The 15,576-nt window shown below is 40.4% G+C and overlaps 1 protein-coding gene across 1 annotated transcript in view; it reads left to right on the top strand.

Annotated features, from left to right (window-relative positions):
* The first annotated feature begins 468 nt into the window (after positions 1-468).
* LOC124144255 overlaps positions 469-15,576 on the top strand; it is a 59,672-nt gene continuing 44,564 nt past the window's right edge. Inside the window, exon 1 of the mRNA XM_046513581.2 lies at positions 469-691. The gene's annotated coding sequence lies outside the window, so the exon portion shown is untranslated. The remainder of the gene's footprint in view (positions 692-15,576) is intronic.

The following is a 15,576-nucleotide window of genomic DNA, read 5'->3' as shown; positions in this document are numbered from 1 at the left end:
AAACCAAGCTGTGATTGTAATAAACATAAATAAAATTACGTCATTCGAATTTGTATATCAAATGCTGATTGAAATGGGCCATCATATTCTCATCAAACTACAATCAGTCACACACTTAGACATGTAATTACACATATGAATCACATACGCACGCGCGTAGCCGAAAAACCCGTTGATACTTAATTGTATAATTAGTTATCCAATATTACTCAACAGAAAAATGTTCAGCATAATTTACATCCAAGGATAATGAGTCATGTTCCTTGGGAGGATTGTGGCAGTGATTGAATCACTTTAGCTCCTTACTAATACCCTAATATACATCCTATTCACAACACTCATTACCAATTAAGAAACCCCATCACCATGACGGAAGCTATCTCTGACGAAACCTTCAGAAGGTCTAGCTGAATCGGGAATGTGAGAAAGATATATAACTGCTGTAAACCAGGTAATTTGACATTACCGGGAGAGGGGCGAGAGTCTTGGCGAGTGCGTTGAGTCTTCCTTGACATCCATTTGTCACTGTGTCATCCCATTAAATCACTGAAGCGCATCCGGTAGGGTTAGCCCTGCTACCGTGTCGCTTGCCGTTACTCTGTACCGTGGTTTCAGTGGATACTTACCTTGGAAAGGACATTCACAACACTTGACAAACACTGGGCTTCCATACTGAGATATACCAAATAATGTAAGTATATATATATATGTGTCATTCAATTACCTGATGTATGTTTTATTGAAATGATTAGGGTTCCTCTGAAATCCTCGTTTCGTTGTCCCGGGTCGAGAGCGATAGAAGGGGATAACGGTATATGTGTGACCATATTCAAACAGGTTGTTAATCAACTCGACTGATGAGTGTTGTTGTCTTTTAATCGTGTAATACAACATCCATCACAACACGCTATATGGATACGCAACACATGCAGACACGAGCAATAGGTACTTGGTGAGGTGAGGTGAGGTGATATGGGGTTTAACGTCGCGTCCAAGATTATTGCACTTATATAGCGACGTGCATGCACGTGTGTGTGTGTGTGTGTGTGTGTGTGTGTGTGTGTGTGTGTGTGTGTGTGTGGCTGTTTGCACTAGTCCGGACTGATGCCGATTTATAGTGCTAGCTCACTGAGATACCATACCGCAGTTTAACATGAATACCCCACTCAGACACAGTATACTGACTCCGAGCCGACCAGTCCTTGTTTTAGCCCCTTAATGCCGAGCGCCAGACAGGGTAACAACAAGAACCATCTTTTAACGTCTTTTGGTATGACGGGGTCGGGGATCGAACCACGGACCTTCCGCTCTCCGGGCGGACGCTCTACCACTAGAACACGGAGGCGGTCATAGGTACTTGGTATATTCGAAGTATGTAGAGTAGAAAGGTGTCCGATTCTTGTCTTCCGGGATTCCATAACCGTGTATAGAGAAACGTCATTATGTAAAACTTGTTGTGAGTTCGTTTGAATTACAGCGACTTCGAGTTAATTCATCAAAGTCAGGGTGCAGTCAAGCTGGCCCGAATTCATGCTATGTTCCTAAAGTTAACGCTCTTAATACGAACAGATTCGCTTGACGCTCCATGATGTTGCGGCTGAACCATGCTCTACGTTAATGTTGCTGATGGCTTGTCATATGTGTATTACACTGTGCGTGCGTGTTTGAACGTCTGGGATTCTTGAAGGTGTGGACGTGTCCATGTGGTATAAATATCATGTACGCTAATTATTGTGCAATTAACAATTTTATGCACATGTATGCACGTGTTGGTGCCTGCATGTCTATGCTCGTGCATGCTTTCGTTAGTACATCTTTGTGTACATATGCGTGTATATGTGCCTGTGTGCACGTGCATGCTTATGCGAGTGTCGTCAGTCCATGTGTGTGTGTTTACATTGGTTTTGGATTAATATGACGGTATATATTAGGAAATAACATTGGAACACAAATGGCATGGTCATGCGGCGATAGTTAACAATTTTACAGCTTTAACTGAAAAAAACGTCTAATTTCCAGACAAAATCCCCGCAGCTGTTAATCAATACACATGAGGTATCTGTCGCTGTTACCATATAAAGGTGAAATATATATCGCTCTTAATACATGCACATGAGGTATTTTTCGCTGTTAATACATACACATGAAATATCTATCGCTCTTAATACATACACGTGAGATATTTTTTATCTGATAATACAAACACATAAGATATCTTTCGCTGTAAATACAGAAACATGAGGTATTTATCGCTCTTAATACATACACATGAGGTATCTATCGTCGTTTAACAATACACATGAGGTATCTTTCGCTGTTAATACATATACATGAGGTATCTATCGCTGTTAATACATACACATTAGGCATCTATCGCTGTTAATACATACACATGAGGTATCTATCGCTGTTAATACATACACATGAAATATCTATCGCTCTTAATACATACACATTAGGTATTTATCGCTGTTAATACATACACGTGAGATATTTTTATTTGATAATACATACACATGAGGTATCTATCGCTGTTAATACATACACATGAGGTATCTATAGCTCTTAATACATGCACATGAGGTATCTATCGCTCTTAATACATACACATGAGGTATCTATCGCTCTTAATACATACACATGAGGTATCTATCGTCGTTAAACAATACACATGAGGTATCTTTCGCCGTTAATACATATACATGAGGTATATATCGCTGTTAATACATACACATGAGGTATCTATCGCCGTTAAACAATACACATGAGGTATCTATCGCTGTTAATACACACACATAAGGTATCTTTCGCTCTTAATACATACACATGAGGTATCTATCGCTGTCAATACATACACATGAAATACCTTACGCTCTTAATACATACACATTAGGTATTTATCGCTGTTAATACATACACGTGAGATATTTTTATTTGATAATACATACACATGAGATATCTATCGCTGTTAAAACATACACATGAGGTATCTATCGCTCTTAATACATACACATGAGGTATCTATCGTCGTTAAACAATACACATGAGGTATCTTTCGCCGTTAATACATATACATGAGGTATTTATCGCTGATAATATATACACGTGAGATATTTTTATTTGATAATACATACACATGAGGTATCTATCGCTGTTTAAACATACACATGAGGTATCTATCGCCGTTAATACATACACATGAGGTATCTGTCTCTCTTAATACATGCACATGAGGTATCTATCGCTATTAATACATACACATGAGGTATCTGTCTCTCTTAATACATGCACATGAGGTATTTATGGCTATTAATACACATACGTGAGATACTTTTGGCTGATAATACATACACATGAGGTATCTATCGCTGTTCTACCAATTTTAGTACATCGCTGTATCTATCGCTGTTAATACATGCACATGAGGTATCTATCGTTCTTAATATATACACATGAGGTATCTATCGATGTTAAACAATTCCTATGAGGTATCTTTCGCTCTTAATACATACACATGGGGTATCTTTCGCTGTTAAACAATACCTATGAGGTATCTTTCGCTCTTAATACATACACATGGGGTATCTTTCGCTCTTAATACATACACATGAGGTATCTTTCGCTCTTAATACATACACATGAAATATCTATCGCTATTAATACATACACATGAGGTATCTATCGCTGTTAATACATACACGTGAGATATTTTTATTTAATAATACATACACATGAGGTATCTATCGCTGTTAATCAATACACACGAGGTATCTATCGCCGTTAATACATACACATGAGGTATCTAAAGCTCTTAATACATGCACATGAGGTATTTATCGCTTTTTATACATATACGTGAGATATGTTTGGCTGATAATACATACACATGAGGTATCTATCGCTGTTAAACAATACACATGAGGTATCTATCGCTGTTAATACATACACATGAGGTATTTATCGCTATTAATATATACATGTGAGATATGTTTTGCTGATAATACATACACATGAGGTATCTTTCGCTGATAATACATACACATGAGGTATCTATCACTGTTAGACAATACACATGAGATATCTATCGCTGTTAATACATACACATGAGGTATCTTTCGTTGTTAATACATACACATGAGGTATCAATCACTCTTAATACATACACATGAGGTATCTGTCGCTGTTAAACATTACACATAAGGTATCTTTCGCTGTTAAACATTACACATAAGGTATCTATCGCTATCAATATATACACGTGAGATATGTTTGGATGATAATACATACACATGAGGCTATCTTTCGCTGTTAATACATACACATGAGGTATCTTTCGCTGTTAATACATACACGTGAGGTATTTATCGCTATTAATACATAAACGTGAGATATTTGTAGCTGATAATACATACACATGAGGTATCTTTCGCTGTTAATACATACACATGAGGTATCTATCGCTGTTAATACATACACATGAGGTATCTGTCGCTGTTAATACATACACGTGAGGTATTTATCGCTATTAATACATATACGTGAGATATTTGTAGCTGATAATACATACACATGAGGTATCTTTCGTTGTTAATACATACACATGAGGTATCAATCACTCTTAATACATACACTTGAGGTATCTGTCGCTGTTAAACATTACACATAAGGTATCTTTCGCTGTTAAACATTACACATAAGGTATCTATCGCTATTAATATATACACGTGAGATATGTTTGGATAATAATGCATACACATGAGGTATCTATCGCTGTTAGACAAAACACATGAGGTATTTATCGCTATTAATACATACACGTGAGATATGTTTAGCTGATAATACATACACATGAGGTATCTATCGCTGTCAATACATACACATGAGGTATCTATCGCTCTTAATACATACACATGAGGTATCTATCGCTGTTAAGCAATACACATGAGGTATCTTTCGTTGTTAATACATACACATGAGGTATCAATAACTCTTAATACATACACATGAGGTATCTGTCGCTGTTAAACATTACACATAAGGTATCTTTCGCTGTTAATACATACACATGAGGTATCTATCTCTGTTAATACAGGGGCGGTCGGGTAGCCTAGTGGTTAAAGCATTCGATCGTCACGCCGAAGACCCGGGTTCGATTCCCGACATGGGTACAATGTGTGAAGCCCATTTCTGGTGTCCCCCGCCGTGATATTGCTGGAATATTGCTAAAAGCGGCGTAAAACCATACTCACTCACTCACTCACTCTGTTAATACATACACATGAGGTATCTATCGCTGTTAATACATACAAGTGAGGTATCCATCGCTGTTAATACATACACATGAGGTATCTATCGCTGTTAATACATACACGTGAGGTATTTATCGCTGTTCATACATACACCTGAGGTATTGATCGCTATTAATACATAAACGTGAGATATGCTTAGCTGATAATACATACACATGAGGTATCTATCGCTGTCAATACATACACATGAGGCATCTATCGCTCTTAATACATACACATGAGGTATCTATCGCTGTTAAGCAATACACATGAGGTATCTTTCGTTGTTAATACATACACATGAGGTGTCAATCACTCTTGATACATACACGTGAGGTATCTTTCGCTGTTAACACATACACGTAAGATAACCATCTTTCAGTTAATACACACACGCGTGACATCCGACTATCTGTTAATACATACACGTGAGGTATCTATCGCTGTTAACATATGAGACATCCATCTATCTGTAATACACACACGTGATACATCATCTATCTGTAAATACACACACGTGATACATCATCTATCTGTTAATACACACATGTGGGACATCATCTATCTGTTAATACACACACGTGATACATCATCTATCTGTTAATACACACACGTGGGACATCATCTATCTGTTAATACACACATGTGGGACATCATCTATCTGTTAATACACACACGTGATACATCATCTATCTGTTAATACACACACGTGGGACATCATCTATCTGTTAATACACACACGTGATACATCATCTATCTGTTAATACACACACGTGAGGCACCATCTATCTGTTAATACACACACGTGAGGCATCATCTATCTGTTAATGCACACACGTGATACATCATCTATCTGTTAAAACACACACGTGAGACATCATCTATCTGTTAATACACACACGTGGGACATCATCTATCTGTTAATACATTCACGTGGGACATCATCTATCTGTTAATACACACACGTGATACATCATCTCTCTGTTAATACACACACGTGAGGCACCACCTATCTGTTAATGCACACACGTGATACATCATCTATCTGTTAATGCACACACGTGAGGCATTATCTATTTGTTTATACAACACGTGAGACATCCGTATCCTCGGTCCGAATATGTAGATGACCAATACTTTACACAGTGCATCGTATTGGCTAACCCGTGCTGGTGTACGCTAAACGTCACGACCTGCATCACTTCGGCATTCCTCCCGCACCAAGCCGCCATACCGTAATATAACCGAAATACTGTTACAACTGTCGTAAAACCAAACTAAATGTACCATTTATAGAGTACGTAACAACAGCTCCGTCTAGTTACTTGGTTCCTCAAACAGGAAGTGGGCCAGTGGATCCGAAAAGTCTGGGTTAGAATCTCTGATTATTATTTGTTCCTGGTTTGTATGCAACACGCTTCATATGAACTAAATATCTGCAACCTGCGCCACTTCGAGTTTTCCCTCCCACATCAATCGTGTTCAAAGTCTAACTCTGTCACCAGATGACGTGATGGTAGACGGCTTCAGTGTTGAGGAGAGTCTATACTGACCGGTGGGCTTCGCGTTCGCAGTGGTTCGGTGACTGTTTTCAGCCTAATAACGTTTTGATAACGTTTGTGATATTATGATCACACCCATTTTTTAAACGTTTTGCTTGTCAGTTTCTTGACAGCATCAAGACCCTTACAATATATGAGGGAAATAGATACTATTTTAGCCACAATATTTAATCGCCCAAAAGTCGTGGAACTGTTGGAGGAAGTCCAAGGAAATATGCCGATGCGTCGGTAAATTTTAAATTTTAACTCATATGTTAATAGTGCATGTTGTGGTAGACACTTCACTGTTACATGGTATGCATAGTTCGTACAATCGTTAGTTAAAGCAAAGAATAAATACATGAAATCAATAATTTTTTATCGGAAGTGGTATACCACATACCCACAAATTACATTTGGATAAAATTAAAATTTATATTACTTATACTTTGATCATTATTATCTACATTACGGTTGAATTTAAATGCATATACCTTGACATTATTTTTGTTAAAGTAGTTTAAGTAGGATCCTCAAACCCGGTGCAAACCGAAAGTCCGGATACTGTTTCATGACATTACAGTAACTGGAGTGATGGTTCGTAATATCTGGTTCGGTGGCCGCTGTGGACACCGGATGTGCATATCTCGCGGCTAACATAAAGGTACTTCCGGTGTGACCCAGTGTCAACACCTGACACCACTCCATTAAGGTCTGAATTTAATCCTGTCATAACCACACATCATTTGTCAAAGACCAATAAAAAAGTTGCCAGAGGAAAAAAAACCCGCTCTTTTTCATACGACATCTTTTAAAAAGTAGACCATCAAAGGTATCAACTTGACTACCCAGGGACTTGTTTCTCATGCTGTCGTGGGTCTCACGTCGTAAACGTGCCAAATGCCACCTCATGGGTCTTAGCGCTTATCAATGTCCGATCTCTTCAGCGAAGTCACGGCGCAGACAGTTGGTGCTTCAGTACCTTCTCCGTGATGACCTCAACCTTGAACCCACGTGCCACACGTAGGGCCGTGACCCTCCATGGCCCCTCTGAAGTGTGATAATTGACAAGCTGCACTTCGGCCACGGGTGGCCCAGCAGTCTCAGGCGTCGCCAATCGCTGTCAGTTTTTGCTTTGCTCCTACATCAAACTGACACGCCGTGATGGAACTGAACTATAGTTCAAAACAACGCTAAACCCACTGTTTTTTCTCGCTCATCATCACTGCGATGTGTATGTGGTGAGGTGAAATGGAGTTTAACGCCGCGTTCAAGATTATTGCACTTACATAGTGACGTGCATGGAAGTGTGTATGTGAGTGTGTGGCTGCTTGTACTAGTCCGGACTGATGCCGATTTATAGTGCTAGCACACTGAGATACCATGCCGCAGTTTAACATGATAATCGATTACCCCAGTCAGACACAGTATACTGACTCCGAGCCGAGAAGTCCTTGTTTTAGCCCCTTAATGCCGAGCGCCAGACAGGACACCAAGTACCATCTTTTAACGTCTTTTGTTATGACGCGGCCGGGGATCGAACCCCGGACCATCCGCTAGCACTATAAATCGGCATCAGTCCGGACTAGTACAAGCAGTCACACACACACATACACGTGCATGCACGTCGCTATATAAGTGCAATAATCTTGGACGCGACGTTAAACCCAATTTCACCTCACCTCCACCCATATTGTAAAACGAAGTACCGGTGTTGAGTGAGGTGGGTTTTACGAGCGTGTGTCAGCGTTATACTGTGGAAGACGTTTGCACTGGTAAACATTCACGTGTTCGGATTCGACAATGCCCGAGGATCATAATGACAACAAAGGTAGAATTTAAGTTTACGACCAGCACATCCCGGTACGACTAAGGGACACAACTCTGAAGTGAGGATTGCGACGCCTGTGACCACTGGAATGGGTATCCCATGTGTTGATATTGACTGAAAATGTTTTTCAGCAAAAGTGGGGTATTCATGTTAAACTGCGGCATGGTATCTCAGTGTGCTAGCACTATAAATCGGCATCAGTCCGGACTAGTACAAGCAGCCACACACGTGCATGCACGTCGCTATAGAAGTGCAATAATCTTGGACGCGACGTTAAACCCAATTTCACCTCACCTCACCTAAATACCGACACAGTGTACACATGAACACCCGACCCTGTGCGAATTTCAGGTCAGAATGTTCATAGTATCGAATGCTTGTAAGATCCGACAGAAACTGGAGTTGGTGGTCAGATTTTGTCAGACCCAACCAGATTTAAAGTTTGTGTATTGGGGGTTATCGTACATTTATTTCTTATGATGGGCATGCATGTTTATTAATATTATCCTATCTGTTCTCATCTGAGGCTGCGTGTTAATTTAGTGGTAGATTCCCGTAGATGTATTTCAAATGTATGGTAATACTGTTTTTGTCTTAAAAAAAAAATAATTCCCCAAAACACTTGACCGTTCACAGCCCATATGGCGCTTACACATGTGAGAGACACTAATGAGTGTATGTTTGTTTGGGGATAGGAGGTTAGAGTTGAAATATAGGGCAGGAAACAATGACGCCACGGGGTCAATGCATCACGTGGACCGCCCCTGGGGACAGGACGGGGACTGTGTGGGGTGAGGTCTTATAACCACGTAGAGGAGGAAGTAGTTGTCGTGGCTGCCGGCAGGTGTCGCTGCCAGTCATATCCACATGTATTGTTACAACACACAGTGTATAGCTGCTGATGACAACGAGTTTCTCATGCAGCATTTCACATACACATGCTTACTAATTACACCTCGTCGTGGGCGGGTGGGGGTGGGGGTGGGGGTGTTGGTGTATGTGGGTGGGGTATGTATTTTTGTGTATCTTGGTTTGTCTTTTGGACTTGGGGTGGGGATGTTGGTACCTCGAAGCAAATACTATACATGTATAAGATTGTATCAATATTGATAATGTTGGGCTGGTCGTGGTATATATTTTGTTATCCGATTTCTCGACAAATGACATATTTGTATAGGGCCGGACAAGAGTACCAGGTTGGATATGACCATATATAATGTGCAGACATTATGTCTCCATATTGCCGAGCAATATACGCCAGCAGTCCTTGTAGAATGAATATTCCTGACGTATTTTGTAACAAACTGTGAAAGTGTTTTTAATTTTGTTTTTCAACATAATGCTTTTCAATACACTTCTCATATCGATAGTGAGACTATTCAGTTCCAGTCAGGAAGAGGTTTTCTGAAGCCATTCACGGCAGCTTTGAGGTCATCGTTGTCGTCATTGCGCTTTCCACGAAGGTGTTCTTTCAGTTAAGGAAACAGGTGGGCATCACTTGGTGCCAGGTCTGGCCAGTGTGGAGGGCGAGGAAGCCCTTCGAACCCACATTGTCGTATAGTAGCCTTTTAAAGTCAAGATGTATGAGAAGTGGCATTGTCACGAAGGAATAGAACTCCAGCAGTCAGCATTCCTCGACGCTTCTCTTTGATAGAATCTCTCAGGCGATGAAGCAAATCAGCACAGTAGGCATCTGTACTGGATTGACGTTTTGACTCGGGATCATAGTGGTAGAGCCATGTTTCATCACCCGTTACTAATCTCTTTTTGAATTTGACGAAATCCTCCTCGATTAGCTCTACATTCTCTCTGTCAATGTCAATTCTTTTTTTCCGTAAGATCAGAATTTAGAAACTTTGGCATCCAAAGAGCAGATATCTTATTCATCTGTAAATGTTCAGGAATAATAGTTTCAATGAATCCATGGCTTAGACCTGTGTCTTCCTCAAGTTCAGCAATGGTAATACGTCTATCTGACAGTATACGTTTTTCTATCTCCTTGATTGAATCTTCATTGTCGGAAGTTGAGGGACGTCCAGACCTAGGGTCATCATCAAGGTTTATTCCCCCAGCCTTAAACATAGCTGCCCAACGCGTGGAATAGCTGGGGCACTTATCTCCATACACTTGTGACATGAGGACATGAATTTCTTGGGGGAGTCAAAAACGTTTTTTCCATTTCTGTGTCCATTTGGACCCCTATCACGTTCAACTGGCTGTCACTAATACACCAACGTCCTCAACAAACCGAATACACTTGCAATGATCTACTCAAACGATGTACTACACTGACTAGTCCAATTTGTTATTGCCATAGTTGAAAGTTAGTCAGGCTTAGGACTTTTTGACCAGCCCTCGTATACTGCAGATACAACTTCGTCACTCCTGGAAACTAACTTTTCCTTAAGTAATTAAGCATGATAGAAAACCTGCGTAAATGTCACAGGAACTATTTACAAACACCTCCTTGTCGTCCTTGACAGACTTATGCAAGCATCTTTAAGAATTAAGTCTTAGAAAGGCATTTAGAAGTGATACACATAAGGAAGAGAATTTATGGACGTCAACTTCTTTATTATGAGGAACACAACGTTTCGGAGTATGTGCTTCTCCTTCATCACCTGATAATAAAGCAGTTGACATCAGTAAACTCTCTTCCTTATCTTTAAGATTTGGTTTGTTTGTTGTCTGTCCCATTGATGTTGACAACATTGGCCTTGGAAACTTTGTGACTCAATGCTGATGCAAATAAATTAAATTAAGTTGTTGAACAAAGATGCAGACTTGTAGCATAAAGGCATTTACTGTCCTACTGTACGTTCATCGTTGTGAAATATGCGCTCATAATTTTCCCAATTTGATACTGTTATTACAACGTTCGCTCTGTTAATCCGCTTAATGTGAGTGCTGGATTCTCCTAAATGTCATATCGGTATTAGCTCGGACAAACATTGCTCCAGTTTGAAAGGATTTGAAAGTGTTTGTCAAGGCTCAATGTTCTTCTTGTGTCAGATACACATAGATATCGTTGTATTATTGGTATTGTTCACTGTATGAAGAAAGAAGGATGAGTATGCATATATCCAGTTCAATCAATCAATCAATCAATCATCCAATCAATCAATCAATCAAATTGAAAGGCCATGTATTACGCATTACATTTCAATGATGATGATTGATATACATGATTATACACCTACATCAAACGGTGGAATAATAATAATGTGGCTAAATGCATCAGTGCCATGTGTTTTAGAGTGGATATCAAATAGACATACGTGTATTTCTCTGTTGAGAAGAGGCTGGTGTGTACGGCTGATAATTGAGTTGACAATAACAGTAGTCGTTGTCATTTACTGTCTGCCGCAAAACATTCATAGGATGCCTTGTTGATGACACGTTTAAATACACATAGTTGCTCATGTTCTTTTCCGCGCTCAGGTCGATTCTATGGCCTTGCTTTATCCAAAATGCCATTCACACCTGACGCACGTTGTGTCACAGGATGCCATATACATCTGACACACTTTGGGTAATAGGATGCCATATACAGCTGACGCACATTATGTCATTGGATGCCATATACAATTGGCACACATCGTGTCATTGGATGTCATATACAACTGACTTACGTTGTGTCATAGGAAGCCATATACAATTGACTCACATTGTGTCATAGGATGCCTTTCACACCTGACGCACATTGTGTCATAGGATGCCACATACAGCTGACGCACATTGTGTCATAGGATGCCATATACAACTGACTCACATTATGTCACAGGATGCCATATACAACTGACTCACATTGTGTCACAGGATGTCATAAACAACTGACGCACATTGTGTCATAGGATGTCATAAACAACTGACGCACATTGTGTCACAGGATGCCATATACAACTGACACACATTGGGTCATAGGATGACATATACAACTGACACACATTGTGTCATAGGATGCCATATACAACTGACTCACATTATGTTACAGGATGCCATATACAGCTGACTCACACTATGTCATAGGATGCCATATACAACTGACTCACATTATGTCATAGGATGTCATATACAACTGACTCACATTATGTCATAAAATGACATATACAAATGACTCACATTATGTCATTGGATGCAATATACAACTGACGCACAATGTGTCACAGGATGCCATATACAGCTGACACAAATTGTGTCACAGGATGCTAAATACAGCTGACGCACATCGTGTCACCGGATGCCATATACAGCTGACGCACATTGTGTCACAGGATGCTATATACAGCTGACGCACATTGTGTCATAGGATGCCATATACAGCTGACGCACATTGTGTCACAGGATGCTATATACAGCTGACACATATTGTGTCAAAGGATGCAATATACAACTGACGCACATTATGTCATAGGAAGCCATATACAACTGACGCACATTGTGTCATAGGATACCATACACAACTGACACACATTGTGTCATAGGATGCCATATACACCTGACGCACATTGTGTCATAGAATGCCTATCACAACTGACGCACATTGTGTCATAGGATACCACATACAAATGACGCACATTGTGTCATAGGAAGCCATATACAACTGACTCACATTGTGTCATAGGATGCCATATACAACTGACGCACATTGTGTCATAGAATACCATTTACACCTGACTCACATTGTGTCATAGGATGCCATATACAACTGACGCACATTGTTTTAAAGGATGCCATATACAACTGACTCACGTTGTGTCATAGGATGCCATATGCAACTGACTCACGTTGTGTCATAGGATGCCGTATACAAATGACGCACAATGTGTCATAGGATGCCTTCCACATCTGACGCACGTTGTGTCAAATGGTGCATATATCTGCCACTGCAACTACAGCCCACCTAAGTGTCCCCGCTGTCTGCTGGTGTTGTGTCGTAGGCTGGCTGGTACCGAGCACAGAGACAACCAGTCCACCCAACGTTGATTTATGACTTGGACGGCAATGAGATGACGCACGTAAATATCTCTCTCGTTGTCCCTCTGTGCATCGTCGATATGATTACGTTTCGCAAAAACACCAGAACTTGTGTTATATAGCATAGCTCAAAAGGGAACAGGATATTTATTTACTTTCTTTGTTTACATTTCATAACGCTCATTTGGCCTGACAAAGCCTAATGTATATTCGATATCTTTAACAAACTTTTGTGGTGTATATAATTATTGTAAACATGAGAAATATAATGCTAAAATTGTTTCATTTAAAATACAGTGTATGGCGGCACAAAAAACCCAACAAAATCGAAGCCAAAACATCCAAGAAAGTCTACGCATGCAGATGGGGATGGCCTAGTGGTTAACGCTTTGACTCGTTCAGCCGAAGTACAGAGTTCCATTCCGCTTCCGAGGCGTGGTTTTCTTGGCGTGCGCGGTCGTTGTTTTTATAGATTGTCGCTTTAATATTGATTTGTACTGAATGAAAGCCTCACTCACTCCCAAGATATGGCATAAGTTAGTTAGAGTGAGTTAATATGGTTTTACGCCGCTTTTAGCAATATTCCAGCAATATCACGGCGGGGGACACCAGAAATGGGCTTCACACATTGTACCCATGTCGGGAATCGAACCCGGGTCTTCGGCGTGACGAGCGAACGCTTTAACCTCTAGGCTACCCAACCGTCCCAGACATGGCATAACTATTAGCCACGAATAGCTGTTCTTCACAAGCAAATCTAGATAGTCATATTATTAGAAGGGAATAATCTCACACTGGTATGGATTTGCTGCAACAATTTATTTTCCGTAAAATTTGAAAGTTTCACTTTATATTGAATTGATGGAGTTTTTAAACCAAGTACGGTCCTTATTGTCAACGTAATGCGACAGATGACGTAAGAAAATAAATGAGCAAGGCCGTCCCAACAGAGTAAATTATCACGGAATGGTGCCCCTGTCCTTTTCTCCTGAGATTTGGTTGGTTGGTTTGTTGTTTAACGCCGCACTCCGCAATATTCCAGCTATATGACGGCGGTCTGTAAATAATCAAATCTGGACCAGACAATCCAGTGGTTAATATCATGAGCATCGATCCACGCAATTGGGATCGATGACATGCATCAACCAAGTCAGCGAGCCTGACCACCCGATCCCGTTAGTCGCCTTTTACGACAAGCAGAGTCGCCTTTTACGGCAAGCATGGGTTGCTGAAGACCTATTCTACCCCGGATCTTCACGGGTCTTTTTCTCCTGAGAGAAACAGCTGGGTCAAAAGTTGAAAATAATCTTAAATGATCACTTTGATTTTTTTACAACTTGCCAATCTTCAGTATTTTTTATTATGCCTTGTATACTTGTAATTGTATACTTGTATCTAGTGACATATGTAGCTCTGTACGCAGGTGGAAATTTGCAATGGTGGTATAATTACACAAGTGATTGTATCGGAAGGCCACTTACAAAGGGCATGTTCAACACTACGGAGGTGAGGTAAAATGGGGTTTAACGTCGCGTCCAAGATTATGCACTTATATAGCGACGTGCATGCACATGTGTGTGTGGCTGCTTGTACTAGTCCGGACTAATGCCGATTTAAAGTGCTAGCTCACAGTTTAGCTTGAATATCCCACTCGGCCACAGTATACTGACTCCGAGCCGACCAGTCCTTGTTATAGCCCCTTAATGTCGAGCGCGAGGCAGGGTAACAAGTACCATCTTTTAACGTCTTTTGGTATGACTCGGCTGGGGATCGAATTCCGGTGCATAGTCGTCTAAGGGGCCGCGATTCCATATTATCATGGGTTCGAATCCCGTTTCGCCCCGATTATGTTACTTGGTTTGTCCGCAACATACACGTGATCCTGGGTTTCACCGTTAAGCTGACATGTCGTGATATAATTTGACTGAATACTGTTACA

The sequence above is a fragment of the Haliotis rufescens genome, unplaced genomic scaffold, assembly GCF_023055435.1.
Source record: "Haliotis rufescens isolate VD_foot unplaced genomic scaffold, xgHalRufe1.0.p SCAF_16, whole genome shotgun sequence".
NCBI lineage: Eukaryota > Metazoa > Mollusca > Gastropoda > Lepetellida > Haliotidae > Haliotis > Haliotis rufescens.
This window is presented reverse-complemented; position numbering and strand designations above follow the sequence as displayed.